Genomic DNA, 20,204 nt, shown 5'->3' with positions numbered 1-20,204 from the left:
AACGATAAGTGGTGCAATGTGTATTGCACATTGGATGCCAAACTGCAGAATGAAACCATTGTAAGGGGCGTGTAAACATTATGTTATAAGTACATCATTCAAAAATCGATTTTCAAATTCAAAATAATATAAAGCAGCTACTAAACGGCTGGCTAAGCATGAATTTCAACGACAATAAGTACAAATCATATACATAATATAAGAATGTAAATCGTAGAGAATACGGTGTTAATCTCCATAAGTTATGTATAAAGTATGCGAAGCATGATTAATTTTTTTTTAATTATAATTTTTATTCATAATTAGTACTAACAAATCAAAAACTGTAAAGTGGTTCTTCAAAGTCTAAAGTCTTTATATAGATTTTCTCACAATAAAGCATTCTAGGTTATAGACTAATACATCGTTAACCCTTTATTAACTCGCCTGTAATTAAATGAAAAATGTGGCATCCTCTCATGAAGTCCCATCCTACTGTATCCAATATCCTATCCTACAGATTACATAACATGACTTCCAATTGACTGCAAAATAGCATTCACTACGCAGTAAGTGTATGATCCTATCCCTTTAGGGCTATTTACCTGCATCCCGTTAAGTCTGGCACCTTGCATCAGAGTCCCTTTTTGCTTAGGGTATGAGTGGTGAAAGTCATCGACAGACACTGCGGGCAGCGTCCTATTTTTCGGCAGATGATGGACCCCTACCCCTATGATGTCCGTTACATCGCTAGGGGATAACCCTTAATGCGCAAACTCCTACGAACACCCACCGAACGGGTCATCCACCGTGGCCGGGTTGTCGTCGTACGGATACCGAGGAAATCGTCGCAGTTCGCAGATGCAGACACCAAGACGCGCATTGATTGCAGACGGAGCACTCGCCAGTCGATGGTCGTTCGCCCTTCCGCTCAGACGTTCATCTCCCGAGAATCTGTGCAAATTGCGCGTTCGCTGATTTGATACACTCTGAACCCAGGGGTAGAGAGAAAAACTTGACATCAATTCATTTTTATAAGTCTTGGCCGGTATTCACTGCGTGACACGCGTGCTAGGCCGCAATTCGTGAAGCAATTCGACAGTTTGTCGTACAGCACTGCCCCCTATATCAAAGTACTGGAGTGATTTTTTGCCAATTGGCTTTTTAGGACACGTCCCAGTGATTTCTCAGCTAGATACGAGGCTGTGTTGAGGGGTGTTTTTGCTGTGTGCTCGTTCCCCCATTCCGCAAATGCATTTTTTGTCCATTGATTGTGACGTGATATGATGCTTTTTTGACATTATTGATGCACTGTAGGAAGTATTTTGAGCGGAAAAGTCGTGGGTGTCCGTGAGAAAGTGCTGAGAATTTGATCGAATTCCTCCACTTGGGTGCTTGGTAGCATCTGTGAAGGTGAGATAATTCTGACAATTGTATCTCAATCGTGTGTGAGCTTCAAATTGAAGAAAAATTGAGTGACTCTCTGCAAATTGAGATTTACACGTTTGAGAGATTGTTTTCTCGATTTTCAAGTGAGTCAGATAGGGTTTCAAATTGTGAAGCGAGTTTTCTTCTCTTTTTTATCTCTACAATATATATTTTTTTTCTATGCGAAATAATCCCTTTAAAAGCCCTTGTGTACATTGCGAAAAGTGTTGGAAAAGTGTGTGACATAGTGACAAAAAAAATCTGCAATCATTCCGGTTCTTTCGTGGATAAATGTACTATGCAATTGATAGTTCAGAAGGTAAGAATTATATTAAATTTTCGAAGTTTTTTGTTTTGGAACAGCCACAATAACCACAAAAAGAAAAAAGAATTCGCCAAGTATTTTCTATATGGCTTAACACTTTTCCATCACCCCTGGAGAAAGATTCACATTGTATGTAGAATATTTTGCCTCTCGCATTTCCCCAGCTCCAACATACATAATTTATGAATTCACCTCCCCTTCTCTGTGGGGATGAGTTTGTATCCTTTGTCTCTCACCCTTCGCTAAGTCCTATATTTTGCCTACAATACCCTTCCCATCCGGACGTGAATTTTCCTCCGGAGAAACTTTAAAACGTCAAAGTACCAAAAATCGATTCAACCACGGAGAGTAGACGAGGATAAATTAATTGGGATAAATTGAGCCTCTCCCGAGTACCATTCCACCCTGACTTTCTTACCGACTTGTCACAATCAGTTCTGTAGGGCTGGAATTTTGGGCTAAGCATCAACTATCATGTGTCAGAAGCATAAATTGCAATGCTCTCAATGTTACCCATCCGTTTCTTGATGGAAGTAGGCCAAAGTAGGATTAACAACAGAGACGTAGGGAGGAATTGCTTACAGTTATTCTTTGTGGATGTTGGCTGTTCTAACAAGGTTTACGGGAATTTCATGAGGTAGTCAGTGACCGTTTAGAGACTAATAAAAAACATTGTTTTAATATAAGTCAAGTCAGAATATTCTTTTACAATATACAAATATATTGTGTAGGTCTTGTAAATAGGATTAATAGTGTACATTGCAGTATAAGAATTAGACTAAAGTTTATTTCAACGTTCACTTATTTTGAAATGTAGTTGCTCAATATCTGTTAAAACAAGCTTGCAAAAACAGAATATATAGATATTAGATATATGATGCAGATATATATTTTACCATTTATGCCATGGTAAAGCTAGGTTTTGCAATTGGGATTGCAATAATTGAGTATAACACCTTTATTGACAGGATTGAATTAGATCAATAAGCTACATTTTGGTATAGGGGTATCAACTTGCAATGGTTTTGACAAAATTTTGAAAAAAGCTATTCTATGATAATATATAATCCCTATAACAATTTTCGAAAAAGAATGACACAAGCTCATTTAGCTACTACCTTATTGCCCAAAATGCATTATGTCAAAGTAATGCTGAAGTTAATCAGTTGTATCGTAATTCCTAGTAAAATTGATTATAACTACTACTATTGACAAGTTAACCTTTATGTTTAATATGAATTGAGAACTTCAAGGAATTAAGTGGATTAATGGGATGCATTTCAGTACAAAGTTTTTAAGGAGATTTCACTGTAACTTTCAGATGCTTTCGTAGAATTTATGAAAATAAAAGTTTTTCAATGGAATTTAATCCCTAGAATAGATTTGCAAAAATGAGAATACAGAGGTTTATGTACTAGTAAAATATAGATAATGAAACCTGTACTTCTGAAATTAATTAAGAAAGTAATAAGATTTAGTATGTAGTAGGTCATTTTCTTCTATGGCCAAGGTCTAGGTATATTTACTTTTTTTCTGACATACCGGTCTGAAATATGTCCAGTGTGTCCAGTAAATTATTTTATATCTTCAAAATAGTTCAATGAGCTCAGTGTTTAGAGAAGCTGTTGTATAAGTTAGGTAAACTGTATAATTCATTTGCAAGTATAACTGATCCGAATAGGTGATCCTCAATACTACGACTCAGACTATGAGTCACAACGAAATAAGTAATATATCGCTCCTTGGAAATTACAAGGGGTCAACTCACTTTTTTGCGATTTTGAGATTCTAAGTGCATTAGAATTTAATAAATAAATGCATAAGACAATTTAATAAATTTTCAGATGATATAAGTCATTAAATTTCGTTATTAGAAAAGTTTTCAAAATGTTAATCTTTTTAATTACTTGCATAATTTTGTTTGAAGTAAAGGGGCACAAAAAATATTCATCGTTCACATTTTTGTGAAACAGGGGACTAACTCAAGCAAGTTGATCCCTTGTCATTCTAATTTCAGCAAAATTTGCACATCATTTAGAACGGCAAGGAGCTAACTCACTAAAAAAGATATTTTGAAAGGTAAAAATATAAAAGTTTCAATGTTTATGTTAGTGCTCATACAAATAGAAAAGAAATAAATTGTTTTTTTCAGTCATTAAATTGAGATACTTATTTACACAAAGTTGAATCTTTCATGCTGTATCCTGAAAAATGGCCGAAAATTAGTTGGCCTCTTGTAAATTCCAAGGAGCAATATAAATATGAATACCACCTAGATTTTGGTTATTTCACGAAAAAAAAAGTCAAAAATCAATAGGAGAGACTGGAAAAAATGTGTAAAAATAGACAGGGGAAAACTCGCTATTCGGACGATTTATTCTTCGAACAATTCATTTTTTCAATGTTTTTAATATGTATTTTGCCCATTATAATATTACATTTTAATAGCTTATTGCCTCAAATTCTCGAAAAAGATCTATGGGAGAAATCCATAAGGAACATAGAGAAAAAAATGAATTGTCCGAAATTTGAGTCATCCGGAGATAACGCGGTTTTCCTTATTATATTTTCTCACGAGCTCTCTCAAAATTATCAATATATAATATAATCATATTCTTATAGGAAATTTGCTGCTCTACATTTTTTCTGGAGACTACTTTCTACTATCTCGACAGATAATGTATTTTTTAAACCATTTTCGCAACTTCGATTTTCTTGATATTCGCTAAATATTTCAATATTTTTGGATAATATATTCCAAATCATTTAAAATTTTGAAAGTTTAAGAACCTTCATGAAGGTGATCTATGGGCAAAATTTTATGCTTCCGTTTCTTTTATGTCGGAAAATATCAAATTTTGAAATTTTCTATTTGATAAATTTTGCTCCAGTCTCTCCTACAATTTTTTAAGTCTAAAAAAACAAGATTTATAAAATTTCTTTACGGTTAACAGAGTCTTCCTGTTAGATTCAAAATATAATGGTTTGAAGCAGAGACCTAAGTTTAGTATATCCGAAAAAGACAAGCATTTTATTCAAAAATCTGTATCTGAGTCTTGAGAGGTTTAAAATTCTAATATTAAATGCTTCTAGGATCTTGTTAAAACTTTGTCAAAATGATATTGTCTACCAATTTGACAAAAACTGTTCTTGCATTTTGTATGGAAAAACGTTCTTTCGACAAACTTTTCTTGTTAATATAACAAAACTTTCTTTTTCGGAGTACAAGAGTCCCTGGTTTATGCATGGGATAATGCAAAAATACACTAATGAATCTTTGCCTACCATTAGGAACTAATTTGTGAAACATTTTTTTTTTAATATCCCTAAATATATAAAATTTCATGAACAGTTGGGGCTTATCCTAAGAAATTGGAGCCAAACAAAATTTTGCATATATTACGACGTTCTTAAAACTCATTGAAAAGAAAATTCCAATGGATATGCAAATTTTCTATAAGCATAAAGCCATTTCGCGCGTTTTTTCGGTTCAGGAACTATGCATATTCCAAGGACCCCCTGTACCATCATTTTATTACATATTTAAAAACGAAATAGTTTTCGAAATAAATTTAGAACTCAGCGAGCATATTTAACTGAAAAAGCAGCGTTTTCAGCATATTTTTGCTGAATCAATAAGCAAAAATATGCTGACTGGTCAGCAGTTCTCGAACAGAAAATGCTAACCAAATAGAAATGGCACTGCCTCGCGAATATCGTTTTAATGTTTGCACAATTCTGCTGAAAATACCTGTTTATAAATTTTATACGTAACAATTGAAAATTTATAATTTCGAAGTAAATGAGAATTGTATAAATAAACGTAAATTGCACTCAAAATTAATAATTAATGTGAGATCATAAAGTCGATATAAACTTTTCTGCTTCTTTGAAGTTTGCATATGCATTCTTGATGCACTATTAGGTTAAAATTCTTCAATGTTCTTTTAATTAAAAACTTTAGTCATAATTAAAATTATGATTCCGATTAGGCAAACTGTAAAATTTATTATAGGGGCAAGACATATCTATCTTTTTAAAGCTTCGAAACGATTAATATAATCGATACAAGGTCTTAAATCTATAGTCAAATTTAAAGCATAACTCCCTTATTTAAATAAAGGAATTTCTGAAAATAGTTTATGTGTGTGTATTACTACGTGACGTTACTCCTTGAAAATGTCTATTTAAGACCGTTAGTAAATGTTCCAAAGAGGGACTGAGCAATTAGTAAATGAGAATGTTTAAATAATGTCTTTAGAAATATTTTCAAAGGTTATTACGCGTTCTTGTGCAATTTCAATTTAGGGATCTCTCGGGTTCTCCATCTACTTAAAGATCCCCTCGTCCAAAAAATTCGTGCTAATATTTTGGGGTGGTTTTTGCAAAGCACTACAGAAACTTTGGTCGGGGCGAAGAAAGGCCGACAACCCCATTTCAGGATTTGTTCTGTTAGAAAATGAGGGAAATTCTCCATAAAAGTGTATAGTGGAAAAATATATATCTCCAACCCGCGATGGAATTCAAAGAGTGGCAGTCAAATGCCAGGCCATTAAATTGATGTATGAGGCTGTATTTTCTTAAGATTTCCTCTATGAGATCACACGGCTCAACATTTTGCGCCAAAGTTCCCCTACTTCTACCAATATTGACATACAAAAGGCCAAAAAACACTGAGAATCTCATAAGAAAGCGCCTTCAACCCTAAGAAAAAGGGACATTTTCTATGGAATCCAATGGAATCACATTTCATCACCCGAATGAATCAAACATGAAGTGAGGGTTAGTGGGATGGACTTGGTCAAAAAAAAAGGAAAAACTCTATGGCAAAAGAATAAATTTACTTGCATATTTTGATGGTTCGTTGCATTTTAGGGGTCGAGATAAGTGAATTTTCAGATGGGAAAATTAATTTTTGAACTGCTGTATTTCATTTCCAAGTTATTGATTTCATTGAGAACCCATTGGGAGCCCAAGGGTCAATTTTTCTGTAGAAAAACATTTATTTGAAATTGAATATGATCACAAATTTCTTACCCTTTGGAACAAAATGACTTGGAAAATATTTCGGAATCGTTATTATATAATAAATAATTGGAATATAAATAGTCTAAATCCTCAGGACTATCTAAAAAAATAATGATCTAAATTCAAGAATCTACATATATCAAAAAATCTTAAGATTATAACAATAAACGTCTTTAAAATTTCGATTCACGATTTAATCCGTAAAGTACGATAAGAAATCTGGAGTGAAAATGACTATAAAATTGCAGCAAAAATGCTCTTGTTGTTTTTTTATTCAGTATCAGAAAAGAATATAAATATATAAAAGAGTTTTTTGATTTTAGAATTCGATATTAATTCCAATTTATTTACTTTCTCAGTAAAGAAAAATATAATAAAAAATAATAGGATTGTAACATTTTACATTTTTACAAAATCGTAAAATCAAAGCCATAATACAAAGTTTTCTCATAATTTTTCATATTTTACACTCTTGGAATTTTTCAAATTTCAGAGTTGTCCAGAATGTACTGACAGAATTACAATTTAATTTTAATTTTAATTCCAAGGATTTTCCAAGCACAAAATGATGGTTTTATTTTCAATTATTCCTGCAGAAATATAAAATTGAGCAAAAATAATAAAAAAAATGTTTTTTAAAAAACTTTTAAGCTTTTCCCCTAACATTGCATAGTAATAAATTCAATACTTTAAATAAATTTTATGCTTTTTTTTATAAATTTATTTACTAAATGATTTGAATTACCAAGTTTGATACCTATTTATTAGTCAATTATGAATAAATGTATCATTTTAAAGTGTTTTAACTCTTTCCGGACCGCAGCATATGCTGCAAGACAAATGCGCCATTTTTTAATCAAAAATATCTAAGCTCAGGAATTAATTGAGGTCCTACAAAAAATATCTTACATTTTGACATCCTTATAGTTTGTAATCATCCAAAAGAATTGAATTTTTCTCAGTTCTGAATAATTAAAAAACACAGTTTTTCACTGAATATTCATATGCTGCTTTGGGTACTCAGAGTCTCAAAAGAGACGAAAGAGTTAAAAGTGAAATGTAAAAAAAAACTGTGAAAGAGATATTGTTTCTCGATCGATTGAGATAATTATAGATAAATTTAAAATATTTCAAAATTATGAACTAATTCAGAAATTAAGGTCTGAATTGGATTCAACCGGTTTTAAACGGATTATCAATTGCTAAAAATTATCATAACTTTTATTATGTTTTTCACGTTTTTACTCGTCCTTAGACGTTCCTAAGAGAGACACGATCCCTAAGACTCTGGAAGCACAATTTAGTTGACCACTGAAGAGTATCCCCATCAGGATCGAAAGCTCTGGGCAAAACCAAAAAAGTGTTTTCATCTTAGGGTGACTAACATTTTCACTGGCAATCACCGGAGACATCCCTCTAACGTTCTTAGACGTTTTGTGATTTTTACATTACTGCCCAGAATGATAGGGGAAATTTTCTTTAAAAGAAGGATTTTTTAAATGCTCCTAGTTTGTAGAAGCCTTAAAAGATACTATCCCATCATTTTTTTTATAATGAAAAATTTGTAACCTCATACAATCAATCACGATGAACTTGTTTAAATTATAGGATAATAAAGAAAAATAAAAGAGTATTCTATTAGTTATACTAATCAAATACTCAAAACAGAAAAAAATAAACAAAATCTAAGAGATAAAAATCTACTATAGGGGAAGGCTTTCAGGCTTCGCACATACTCAGCCTTCGAACACTTCATTTTTTTCATATTCTTTTATGAATTTCACCTATCTATGGCAAGACCGGTAAAAATAAAAGGATCAAATTAATCCAAATTTGATCCTTTTGCAAAGGATGGATCAAATTTCAAACGTTGAATGCACATTTATCATGTGCATGTCAATTTAATCTATACGTTGCAAAAGGATCAAATTTGGATCAATTTGATTCTTTTATTTTTACCAGTGAATAAATTAAAAATTGGTTAAAGGAGTATTGGAAAAATTTTGAATTACTCAAAGCCAGATTGTGTCCGAAGCCTGAAAGCCTGTTCCAAAATGTCTAAGCAGTATTGCAATAAATCTCAAAAATAACATGCATCTTAAACTGACTGTATTTCGCAATTAAGTGTAAAAAGAATTATATTTTTATTTTAATATCTTGGAAATGAAATGTCACAAGAAAGTTCGTCCTTATGCTAAACAACATCGTAGAAGAATGAAGTGATCCATTTATAGGTGCACATCTTGGGGATAATCCTCCCTCAAATTGCTTGAAGATTTTTCCTATCCCAAAGATCAAAGTCAAAATTCCTGGAATTCCCTGAAAACTCGTCCAGGGTACAAATGGTGACAATTCCAACTTGCACGAGTCCCCTCAAGTGAATTGGTAATCCAATTCGTCACATTTACGACCACATAACATCTCTTCTCAGGTCTATTTCCAGCCACAATCGCTTTCCAGTCTCTTCAGTCTATTTTTGGTCGATTTCTGTTCTACTTCTCAATGTTTATTTATTTGGAGATTCCGCGGTTTTGATTTTGTAATTGGGAATTTCCGGGAATTCGAAATGACTTAACACTTGGCTGGGAGTCAAGGAGCCAGTGAAAATGTTCTGTTGCATTAATCTCCGTTAATTCAGACAGGTGGGAAAGGTGAAACTGGCAGAAATATGGAGAAAACATTGAGAGAACAAATTGCCTAATTTGTTAACTTATCACTCTCACTGAATCTCATATGAATTTTTTGGCCTAAGCAAAAAAAAGACGTACTGCGCGGTCTTTTGGGTGAATGTGCCACCCTCGCAGTGAAAAATCCACCCTGCAGCTGCTCCGTCGCTGTCATTTATCATTTTCACTCATTACACACTCTATATGCACATGAATAAATTAGCCCACGAGGCGAAATACGTCATATGCACTCACTACCAGAATCACCTCAGGAGGATTTTAGCGCGCGATCCCAAGGATCCCACATTCCCCAATACTCCTCTGGCAATTTTGGGTTAGAGGGGAGGCACTTTACTCTTTTCCAGGGGTGGAGAGACTTGGAAATGGTGTTCTATTTATCTTTTGCCAACCCTGCTGGGTTTTTGCACGGGGGGCAGCAAAATCGCATTAGACGGACACACACAGACGCCTAATGTCCCTCTGATGGGTTCACCCTTGACGCCCCCTCAGGGAGAAATGCTACAAATCTCCCCTGGAACTCCCTTGGCGATTTTCAATCATTGTCACTCGAATCTCTCGGCAAATGGAGACTTCAAAAGTTATTCTAAAAGGGGTTCCCAGAATTTGCTTAACTTCTTTAAGTCATTAACATTTTGGGAAATTTGCGTAATGCTTGACTGAATGATAAATGCCCAAAAATTTATTTAAGCTGAAATTAGTTCAAAAGTACCCACTTTTGTTAAATTCATATTACACAGTTCATTGAACTTTTTGAGGAAAATAAATTATAACTACAAACTGAAAATAATTTATTACTTGCACTGAGAAGAAAATTTTCAAAGTTACAAAGCTTTTCGAAATCATTTTCGAGAAAGTATTAAAATTGAAAACGAAAATTTTCGTACAGACAATAATTTGCTATTGTTTATTATTATTATTTATAAAAAAAACTTAAGATTATAACAAAGCATCCCGCAAAAGTAAATGCTCAAATTCGTGACCTAAGACCTGAATAGTGAATATTTTAGCCAAGAAACGACTAAGCCCTATTATAATCGAAATAGTGAGTAAGTAAATTATATTACCGAAATTCAGACTGGACATTTAAATCAGTTTTTAAAAATTTCGCAAATAATACAATATTACAATATTTATTGCATCACAACAATAGGGTCATCCCTCTTACAGTTGTGAGAAAAAAAGAAAAAGTAAAAACGACTTTAAAAAGAAATATAAAATAAATAATTCAAATTAACATTCATATCAAATATTTTGATATCAAGATTCGATATGAAGATTCTATAACAGATTGCTTATTCGTTTATATTCTGACCCGCACGGGCTTCAAACCTAAAGGCCCAAATGAACTGAGATCAGGCTGACCCTCGAAATTATTTAGCCTGTAAAATTTGACAGTAAAGATTTGTCTCAAACTGTCATATAATAAGGATTACGAATCATTAATTACAGGACCTTTACATAAATTTCCATTACATAATCCATTACTACCAAATTTTAGAAGCTAAATATTCTCAGGAATCAACCTTTATCTATTTATATGGGCTTCAGACTTAAGGTTAAGCCACATGGCTTAACTTCTTTAATTTCTTGTTAAGCAATATTACTGGTAAAAAGGATTAAGGAAAAATGATAAAATTCAATTTTGAAAAACAAATAAAGTGGTTTGTTATTTGAGATTTCGAGATATTTCAAAACTAGGTTAAGAACTCCAGCTTGAAACCCATGTTAGAGGTTAGGTTCTTATGTCCTAGACACACTTATGGCGGAAACCGAGAGACAGCTTAATGGGAAACTGATGAAAATGTAGTCTAATCACTATTTCCATTATGATTACATTAGGCTCTCTCTCAATTTAAACCATAAATGAGTTCAGCATATAAGGCTTAAGCCATATGGTTTAACTACTTTAGTTTCTCAGGTAATATTTTTGGTAAAATTCTTTGTTAAGATTTTATATTTACAACACAACTTATGATTGATTATTTTACATGCCATAAAATTATTAATAAATGTTTTGAATAACCAGGACTCTGTTATTATATCGGTTTCATCAAATAATACCATTGAAACAATAAATACTTGTTCCAAATATCTAAGAAATATCTTTCCTGAAAGCCATTCTTGGATTTAATTAGATTTTTCCCTATCGATTTACCACAAGAGGTGAATTCCTAGTAAATTGTCCAGGGCAATGATTTGTCGGTACCATTTCCCATCCAATGGCCAATGTCTCTGGTAGCAAATTGACCTCCAGAATGTCTCAATGGAATGTCCAAGACGCCAAGTGCAACCCCTGAAGAGTGGGTGGTAAAATTCATACGTGCTCCTTGTGTATTGTTTGCAAAATGTGTTTTCTGCACTTTTATGGCTTATGGAATGTGCTTAGAGAGTCGTACCTTTTCGAAAATCCGCCAATATTTCGTTGGTTTACTCGAATATTGCTATCAGGCTCTCGTTCTTTCACTTCTAAATGAAGAAGGGGTGTACAAGTTCTGTTTTTGAGGACTAATTCGAAAGAACTTCCTTTACAGTCACTCTTTTTTTTTGAGATTCAAATCAATATAAATTCCGAATATCCCTTTTGTCTATTATTTGATCTCATTCGTTATTAATTCGTGTGAAATATTAATAATCTGTACGAAAGGTAATAATATGCAATTCACATTCGATAATGACAGGAGGACTTTCGAAATTCACCATTTTCTTATTAAATTTTGTAAAGATATTATAAAAACATGTTTTTTTTTTGAGTTTTTGATTTCTAATATAATTTTGAAAATCAATGTGGTCTGTTTTCTAAAATCAGGTTTTCTAAAACAAGGTTTCGGAAATGATTGTATCCATAAGGGATGAAACAGAATTATTTTCAATATATACCGATATTATTCAATGAAATTTTGATAAAATGCGATAGCGTCGAAAAGCGATACCATTGGAACTAGTAGAGCTTCTTTTCAAAATGTATAAAGTTTTTCTTATTTTTTTCTATTGTTTTATTTTTCAAATATGCAATATATAGCGCTAAATTTTTCTGTCCAAATACTATTGGAATTATTAATAGACATAACACAACATAAAATGAAATAAATTGAAAGCTTCAATTCGAAAACGAATATTTTTAAATTTTTAAATTTATTGGTCTTCTTATCTTTTATTCAAAAAATTGTTTTCTATGGATTTTTCCACCCCTCTGAGTGTTTTTACTTTAAACATTGGAAATATTTTAAGACGGCTTCTTTCTTCAGACACGTCTATATAGAAATTTTCTCACATTCGTGTGCTCCACTTAAGCTGCACTGAGGCCGAGAATTAGTGTATTTCAGTGAGATCCTTTATGCATTTTGCACCCCATCCCAGGGGGCGTTCCACAGTAAATGCATGCTAGTGAGTGAAATGGCCTTGTTCGGTGCACACATTCCCTTCATAAATAGGTACACTTATGGTGAAATAATCTCGACGCCAAATCGATTTGCCATCCGCAAATAAACTGTGAGAGACATTGAGGAAAATACAACAATTGCTGATTGAACAACATGCAAATGTACATGAGAAGTGCATTTCAAAACCCCTTTGCCACACACAAATCCCTTCAGTGGATGAGGGGGAGAGCTGTTTGAGAATGATTCCACTAGTGGAAAATGTAACTTTTATTGTTGGGATTAGATCAATTCTCATTCTTCTTCTACATTCTGAATGGAACATCTCGTTTTCTTTTTTTTTGTCTCTATTGGAAAAAGGGTTCTCTTCCGCTTTTTATTGGTACTTCTTGCCACCCTTTTGAACACTTTTTTCTCGTGTTACCGTGTTGATTTTTTTCTACATTGATGGAAGAGAAAAATGTCCGAGGGGTGCATAAATCTACGAATAACAATGTTATTAACGATGGAATCTTAATTAGGTTTGGTATAAAGTAGAGTTATGTTTATTAGTTGTTTGAAAAGATTAACTTTCTTAGTGAGATTAATGTAACTTTTTTGAAAAATGTTATGTATTAGATATTTGAATTCAAATTTTTCAATTTAGGTTTTTTTTTTGTTTATAGCGTTGGCTCACTTTTTAATTTAGTAAACTTCAATCAATTGAAATTTTACCCATTAAAACCTTTCAGTTATTAAAATAGTCCAAATGGCAACCAGTTAGTAGATCGATCACACTTAATTCCACAATAATTTGGATTTAAACGGACAATCCCATCCATGTAAGAAAAAAATTGCATTCTTATGAATATCGTTTAATATTAAGGATTTTTTTTTCTATAAAATTCTGGTAGAGGATTATTATTCAATTTTAATAACATTTTACCTATCATAGCTTTCATTTAATCTTATTTACGATAACCAAATGTAGCATTTGAGTGATATAGCATGCACCTGATAATTTAATCAAAAGAATAGCATATTTCTAATTTAAACCATAAACCCCTCTAAAATTCTAAACATTCACTTTAACATGCTTTCGAACTGTGAATAGAAAAAAGGGAATCCCAGAGCAATAAATTGAAATTAATGAAACTAATTGATGTATCCGTCTGTTGAATATTTGAACCAGTAAAAGCCAAAGAACTCCAGCGTCAGCCAGAAAAAATGATGGATTTTATCGCGGGAATCAAGGGGTCAACGGATAAGAGGTTAATCGTTCTATTGATTGAATTGACAGAGAGGCATCTTCATCTGCAAAAAAGAAGATCAAGAGACGCACCCTCAAGAGACACAAATTGCTTTTGATTGACAATTGGATACAGGATAAATTTATTATTAGACTCAACGTCAATCTTCCAGTGTCGCGCACTTTCATGCTCCCAGATCAACAATGAAAACTGCATGAGCAAATGAAATGATTTAATTAATAAATTCTACTATTTTGGTACCACAACAAAAGAGCTCAACTCAACCCATATACAGCATAGTATGCAGACATTTTGATATAATTTATATTGTCGCGTGTCTGACGAGATTATCGCCAAATGGTCAAGTTTTCCCACCCAATGTAATATGACCGATTAATTGGGAATTAAATGCAATGCTGTATTTTCAAAACACTCATGTAAATAACAATAATTTTCAAATTATCTATCTATAAGCTTCCATGAGACTAATCTATATAGAAAATTAAATAAAATAACTCATTTATTTACTTCAAAGCGTTTTCTGTTGATTCGACAGTTGTCGAAAAACTGCTAGAAAATTATATTTTATCCATATACAACAAGTTTGTTAAAATTATTTTGTATGTGTAGATTAAAATATCATGGTAAATAATTTTAGTCATTAATTTTTTTTTTATTTTTAACATATATTTTTCTAAAGAATAAATATCTTTTCAAAGCTAATAAATATTTCGGATAAATAAAGAAAGAATAATGATCAAGACTCTAATTTGAATTTAAATGTTATGCATATTTTTGTCAAATAATTGTTGAATTTATTTAAGGCCCTTAAGGCCTCTACATATTGAGAGCAATATGGGGAAATGCATATTAAACTGTGATTGCTTACAATAAATAAACTCTTAGTAAATAAACAGATTAGCAAGAATTAATATATTTTCAGTACTAAGTAAATATTATTAATATATTAAATTATTACAATTCCTAATTTATTGACCTGATTCTAGCAGACATGAATTATAGCATTACTTTAAATCTAGAATTATTAAGTGTACCACTTGCATCCTCTTTAAACTGTGAAGTATCGCGCTTAGTTCAAAAAGCTTGCGACATTTGCTCCTGGTTAAGAACCTCTTGTTTTAAATTTGCTAGAATTAAAAAAAATAATAATAATAATTCAGTGCTACAAATATTTTTTTTTATGGTTATGACATAATTTTATCGAAAAACGAGATTATTTTAGTTTAATTGCACATTTTTTCGACAATTGTAAACAAATGAACAGTAGTATAGATCAAACTGCTAGAAAATTTAAACTACCCGAAAATTCATGTCCTTTAGCAAGCAATTACTCAAAAAATTAATAATGGTTAATTTCGTAGTCAAACACAGCAAAGTAACAAACTTCTAATTCAACATGTTCTAAAAAATTACGAGATATCTTTAATGAACTGTAAGATACGGAAAACTGCTATAAAATTAAAAATTACGTAAATAAGCGTAAACTTTCAAATTTCAGTTTAATAACATCTAACCTTGAAAACGTTTTACTGATATTGTAATACATATATCGGTTCCACGGCTAAAGGCCCTGCCGTTATTTTGAATAGACTGATTGGGTATGTAATGTGCCTAGTCCCTAGAGTTAGTCTTCTGAGTGGAAGATGAAGGGTGATCGTTTTTATCGTGCAATCCTTGGAACATGTTCTTTTCAATTTTTTTTCTCTCAGTGTATGTTTAGTTAATCCATCCTATGTAACTTTATTCGTATTGAAGGAGCAAAAAACGAGGTCCCCCTGCCATATTAGATGGTGGTGGTCAATTGGGTGCGAGAGTTGGCATTATTATGTATTTAACAATTTAAATATTTACCTGAAACACAGCTCTGGGGTGTTTTATGTGACATGTCCAAATATGATTTTTTAATGAGAACCAATCTATTTTATAGCATGATGCAATTGTTCGCCAATGTGCATGTAATTTTGAAATTATGAATAACTAATGAATGCGTGGTCAACCGGGATAGTAGCATGAGCATAAAAAAAATGAGTGGAAGACGACTTTCCCACCTCAATATATGCATTTACTAATATTGATTAACACTGTGTTTAATTTTCAATTACGGTTTTTTGAAAAATATATTTTCAACAGTTTATTCTTGCTCCATTAGATTCGGTGAATTTCAATGGAAATTTAAAAGTCTCACCCCAACTGAAACTCAATTGAGAAATTCTCCATGAATTGCAAGTGGTACCTCATATAGATTTTCATTCTTGGAAATTTCTAAATAATTCTTTATATTAACTTTTTGAGAGTGAATATGGTATGAAAACTCATGAGATTTTCCTCCTCTTTTTTTTATTCCAAAAGCAATATCGAACTTTTGTACCTGTCTCATTGACGAAAGATTTCCATCAACTTGATGTTTCTGCCACAGAGAAAAAAAACATTCTTTCAAACTCCACACAAGAGAGTCACGTTTTTTCAACCACCAGACTTTTCTCGTTAAATTTCTTTTTCAAGAAGAACTCCTAACTACAAATTACTTGACTTTTGGGAGTGGTGGCTGAACTGAATTTTCAGACGTGGATTTATCTCATGGATTTGGCTATGGAATTGTCTCACACGCAGAGATTTTGAGAGAAAATCTTAAGAAAAAAAGTTAAGCTTTCAAGTGTAGGAAAAGCCTTTGTATATTATTCTATAAATAGACTTTTACGGATAATTGGAACAGTATGTGAATAGTAAAAATTCTAAGAGAATGGATGACCTTTCAAAAGCAATCGAGTGGACAATTTAATGTTCAGTGTGAACATAAACTCAAAAATTTTGCAATTACTTTACAAGACTTTTCGATACTGCTAAAAAGTAAACTACTGGCTTATACAATTCACTTATTATTCACCGATTATCTCTAAAGGTTGGTCACGAACGCTAAGACGGCAGTGGAAACCAATTTTCGGCTCTTTAGTTTTCTTTGAAAAATGACTTCCAATGAGAAGCTGACTTTCAAAATCAGCAGTTTTTATACTAAATAATATGTTAAATATAAAACATTGACTTGCAAATGTATCAACTGTAAAACATGCTCAATACTTGAGCTTCTAAATTTAAATGCAATTCTAAATGCAATTTTCAGACTGGAGGTTTAGCTTAGTTTCCGAAGATCTCAAAATCCTAAATAATAATAACCAAATCATTTTATTAGAACTTCAGAATTTGATAGATCATTTGAACTGCTCTATTCCATACTGTACTAAGTCGACTTAAATTTATAAAATTTACATCCTAAGATCCTAAATTTATAATACTCAGAAAGATATGTTGATCCTGGGACCGAGATCTGGTGAAAATTTGATTCTCATCCGATGTCTAGGTGATGAGATATGTTCCTTTGTAGAAAAAAAATTACAGACAGCATAAAAAATTTCCACCTTCAAGTGGCTCTCCTGAAAGATTGTGATTCTGAGATAGCAATATATGGAATGGAAATGTCGATTTACTCTTCATTTTATTTTTTATTTTTTTATTTCACTCTTTATTTTTTTTTATTTTACTCTTTTTATTTTTATTTTATTATACTCTTCATTTATCAGTCATACTTTTCATTCATACTACTTTCAATCCTAGGTCAAAATTTTTCAAAAGCCTTACTGATAAGAAATCGGAAATGTTAAACCATATGGGCCATATGCCTTATGGTGTATACACATTAGAGAAATTTATGTCCATATTAAAGCAAATTGCCTACTCTTATGTGGGAAAAACTGTCAAATATGGACATAAATTTGTCTAGTGTGAAAAGGCTATTTGACAGACTTATGGCTTAAGCCGATAGACGGCTTAGTGGGAAATTTATGGCACTGTAGTGTAACCATTATTTTGAATATAATTACGTTAAGCCGTCTCTCTGTTTAAGTCGTACGTGTCCAGAATATTAGGTTTAAAGGCCGTATAATCCACTAACACTAAATCTACCTACCATTTTTAGTCGTTTTTCCCCGCGCGCTCGGTAAATGACAGATAGCGGCAAGAGGATATTCAACATATTTTTCCTACGAAAAATACCTATATTACATGCACATTTTAAAAAATTCATAAAGTTTGATATTGTCATTGTACTGTTTAAATATGTGGTAATTTTAAAAAGTTTCTAAACCGGTCAATTTGACCGGTCTTGACAGGTATAGTGTTAAGCCCTGTTTAAATTTGTTTCAGATTTCAAGGCTTTTTCATTTAATCCAAAATTTATTCCAATCGGTTGAGAAATTCGCCCCTTAAAACCTTTTAAACATTAAACGGACTTCAGACCTAAGGCTTAGCCATAAGGCTTAATTTCTCTAATTTCTTATCAGTCTGAAATTTTGGCAAAATTTTAATTTAGAAATGGACTATTAAGGGGAAATTATTTATTTCAATCAGAAGAACACATTAAATAGGTTGCTTTTTAGGATTTTGAGACCTTCGGAAACTAGGCTAAACCTCTATTCTGAAGACTGTCTTAGATTTTGAGAGTAAGGGCCTTGACAGACATGAGGATTAGCCGAGAGACGGCTTAGCGTAAATATATTAGAAATAATGGTTGAACTACATTTCCATAATTTTTAAGTCGTCTCTCGGCTTAAGTCGTAAGTGTGTCTAGGGCATAAGGTTTTGAGGTTACCAATTTTTAATTTATTTTACAGTAAAATTGTATGTAAAATTTCGATAATTGTGCGAAGTCTTTTCTTATTTTCATCTCATACATTTTGCAGGAATAACTTAATCAATATAAGATTTTTTGTATGTAGATTTAAAGTTTCTGTATTCCATGATAATCTTTTGATACTATACATAAGGTAAGTGAAGCTTCTACCTGGAGTTTCGGATCGTCATCCTAAAATTACAATGATTATCTTGAAAATGATTTTTATCTTTAATGAATTATCTTTTGAAAAAAATATGCTCCATTAATAACTATTGTAAGAAATTCGACAAAAAAACAATTATCAAAATGCAAAACATAATTATGCTTCATTTTCTGTTGTTTTTATATAATACTGCATCAATATGGGTGAATTGAAAAAATTACTCTCTTTTTTTATTTTCTTTTCTGTTAAAATATATAATATTAATGAGAATTTTCTAAAAGCAGCAATGAAATCTCTAAGGCATAAGATGAAAAATTGCATTCGATTTGCCAAAGATTTCTAATGTCATAGAAATGTGAAAAGCATGGAAAGATTTCTATTTTCTTCCCAAAATAAGATAATTTCGTTTTCGTTATCGTAAGGACTCTGAATTCAAGTGTCAAATACGTAAACTACTATCTAGATAAAATTTAGCAGTTATTCAACTGTGAAATTATTTCTCCTCAAGAAATTTTACTTGTAATTGACCCCATTTCATGGAGTCTATTCGTCAGGAAATTTCTCGGGAAAGTGCTTGGGTAGTGCTTAAAATTGATGCAAGACATTGATGGTAAGTGTCTTTAGGGAACATGCTCGTCTTTGCGAGAATTTCGCATTCTTGCACTCCATGTAATTACAAGTATGACTCTCAAAGAGTGAATTCCCCATGAATTTGATAATGATGATGGCATGGAGTTTGGGGAACATTCAGAGGAATTATCATAAAAATGACGGGTATTGTTCTGATGGAGATGCCCGGAAAAAGAAGCTCCAGCCGCCACCCATTTTTCCACCCACATTCTCTACCATTCACCTTCCACTTGGGTGTCTATAAACGTTGTATAAATGTAATATGTATGTTGGTACAAGAGATAAAAAGTTTTTTTTTCCTTATCTCCTACCGCCTCGTCTTCGTTTTTGCCATCCATGGCTCTTGTCACTGACTTCAATTACGCTTCCACGAGCCCAATTTTATCCGCATTGTTGTCTGCAACATTTGTACTCTCTGAAGACACACACAATGGGAGTGTAATGAGATTTTTCGTGCAAAATCTTCTCAGGGGGGAAAATCCTAACTTCCGCCAAAGAACTTCCCAATCAATTCACATATTGATTTTCCTCTCAATCAGCCCCTTCTCACCCAATACATTACACTTTGCAACAAAAACAACTGCTGAGAATTAGTAAAAAAAAAAAAATTAAAATTACAAGTATCATTCATACGCAATTTCCAAAATAAACGATGAGATTTTGTTGACACT

This window comes from Phlebotomus papatasi, chromosome 2 (genome assembly GCF_024763615.1).
Source record: "Phlebotomus papatasi isolate M1 chromosome 2, Ppap_2.1, whole genome shotgun sequence".
Lineage (NCBI taxonomy): Eukaryota > Metazoa > Arthropoda > Insecta > Diptera > Psychodidae > Phlebotomus > Phlebotomus papatasi.
This window is presented reverse-complemented; position numbering follows the sequence as displayed.